Here is a 3070-nt window from a genome sequence, read left to right on the forward strand (position 1 = left end):
GGAGGACACTACAGCGTTGCCACTTTTTAAATATTCTTTCTTTTTTTTTGACAGGACTATACTATATATATTAATTATAATTTATAATATTTATAATTTACAATATTTACCATTTTACAATATAATATTATAAATGCGAAAGTAATTCTGTCTGTCTGTCGTCTGTTAACGCTTTCACGCCTAAAACCGCTTGAACCGATTTTGATGAAATTATGTACAGAGATAAAATGACTTTGGAAAGAACATAGGCTATCTTTTATCGCGAAAAAAAAGCTTCAGGAATTGAAATAGGGGATGAAAGTTATATGGTGGAAGTTCGTATCTATCGAAGATAAAACCATGAAAACTTGCGGTTAACGCACTTAAAAGAAACATTCTATATTCGTTAGTTTTTGAAAAATGACCTGTGAGGGATGAAATAGGGGATGAAAGTTTATAATGCAAGGTCCCCCCCCCCCCCCCCCCCCCCCCCCCCCCACCCTAAGAATAAGGACACCCAAAGTGCCCCCTAATTATTGAAGATAATGTTGCGTACTAAATCGATTCTATCGATATAACTATAGCTAGCAACACAAGCTAAAAATTGTTAATTTTTAATACTTTTTTATTGTTGGCAATATCGCCCCTCTTCGTGCGTGCTATGGAGAAATACACGGCTGCAATCAATCTCTGCCTTTTTAATTAATTTAAACTGCTTCACCGACTCCAGTGCCTCAAAATCCACATAAAACAGTCCACCGTTCATTGGTCCTTCGAGTCTACAATCATCAAGAATCGCCTACAGTTCAGAATTACATCACAGAGTTGGTGCGAATCCACAAGCAGAAAACGAAGACAAGACAGAGGTCAGCCATTTTAATTTCTTTTCGCCGGAAGCAAAAGCCAGCTTGACACCAGTTTTTTTTTCTGGCTATTGCCACAATAAGCAGCGCAACATCAAGTCTGCGAAACTAGCGCCACGACGTAGCGAAACTAGCGCCACGCTAAGCTACGAAGCGCTGATCGCCGCTTCAAATCGACCTGACAGCGAAATCTAATCTGTACGAGTCGCAATCGCAACGCAACACTGCGGAAGCGCGGAAATCCAGTAGTGACAACTGAACGACGCCAACCCAAGCCACACGTCGTGCCGTGACAAGTCTTTTTCGTTCGCTCTTCGCCATGTTTGTTCATTGTTCGTTCTAACTAAAGACAATAGTTTATGTTTTAGTAGTTCTTTATACAGTGTTTTGTTAGTGTGTACAAATAATGTCCGATTACGAATTAAAGGAGAGCATTGCGGCCAGGGGCCGTGCAAAGGCTTCCATAACGCGCCTCAAAAATTCATTCAATAAAGAGGCTCCTTAATTCGGAATTGGAATTACTGTTGGTAAAAAGGGAAAGATTAATTACCGCCTTTAACGAGTATGACCGATTGTCGGCGCGCATAACCGCGCTTAACTTAGAGCCTGACAAGTCCGACAATTTGGACGAGGATGATGTCGAAGACACCTACTTACATCTACTCTCGCAACTCGATGCGATCGCCAACACCTTGCGATCAAATAAAGGTAACCCGCCGCCCGATACAAAACCAGCGACGGGTCCCGGCAAAATTAAATTACCCAGCGTGGTCATACCAACTTTCACTGGTAAGTACACAGAATACTACGAGTTTATGAGCATGTTTACAGCAATGATACATACAGAAACCACATTTTCTTGTGTACAAAAGTTGTATTACCTGAAAGGTTTGAGTGGTGAGCCTCTAGCATTAATAAACAATCTCCCACTCCAAGATGATAGCTACACTGAAGCGTTGAGACTCCTAAAAGAACGATACGACAATAAGGTTCGAATTACGCACGAACACATTGGCGTACTACTCGACATGCCAGCAATAAATAGGTCAAATGTCACTAACTTGCGTGCATTTCTTTCAGTTGTCAAGCAGAACCTAGCTGCCTTAAAAAACCTAGGCGAGATGATCGACACCTGGGACTCCATCATCATATGTATCCTGTCAAGGAAGCTTGACACAATGACATATCGAGCATTTCAGATGGAGCGAGACAATACAATTCCTCCCACGGTAAAAGAGTTCATTGACTTCATTGAGAAGCGCGCATTGGCTATCGAGAACACTGACTGCAATGTCCAAAAGGTGCAATCGCAACGTCTAGCCAGCTATCCTGTAGCTACGCAGAGCCATCAGATCGCCGCCTGCATTTACTGTAAGTCAACTGAACACAAATTATTTAAGTGCCAGAGTTTTAAAATGGCTGCAATTAACAAACGCTTAGAGTTTGCATCAACTAACAACTTGTGCAATATTTGTCTGTCCCAACACAAGCGCAAATGTAAATTTCACTTTCGCTGTTCTTGTGCAAGCAACAGCACAACACATTATTGCACAGTGATGAGCCCTCACATCACGCAAGCCCTTCTGTCACCTTGTCTGCTACTTCACACCAGGGTCAGGTCTTATTACCTACTGCACGCATAAAGCTCATAGCTAAATCAGGGACGGTAATATATGCCAGAGCTCTCCTTGATAGTGGTTCACAAGCATCATTTATAACACAGAAGGCCGTGGATGCATTAGGAAAATCATCACAGAAAACTAACACTACTATCATGGGAATTACAAATGCTGAGCAATCCATTGACAAATGTATAAACCTTGATGTGCATTCTGCAGTTTATCCATTCAAAATAAATGTCAATTGCCATATTGTAAAAACAATAACAACCAAATTGCCACAAACTCAGTTTGATATGTCACGCATGGTGTTTCCCACCAACTACAAGCTAGCGGATGAAAGCTTCAATAAGCCGGGTGATGTGCATTTGTTGCTTGGAGCTGACGTGTTCTTCCAGGTCCTGCTACCGCAGCCGCAGTTTGATCGTGGCGGGCAGCCATCGCAGCTGCAACCAGAGCTCTCCAGCATCAGGCACCACAACCCTGGAAGTCCATCGCTAGTACACACATCATTCGGCCTGGTCGTCGCCGGCCGCACGCAGCTGCCTGCAGGAAACTTTGATCAGGTTGTGTCTTTATTTTGTAGAGAATGTGACAACACTATTTCTA

The sequence above is a fragment of the Choristoneura fumiferana genome, chromosome 10 (assembly GCF_025370935.1).
Source record: "Choristoneura fumiferana chromosome 10, NRCan_CFum_1, whole genome shotgun sequence".
Taxonomy (NCBI): Eukaryota; Metazoa; Arthropoda; class Insecta; order Lepidoptera; family Tortricidae; genus Choristoneura; species Choristoneura fumiferana.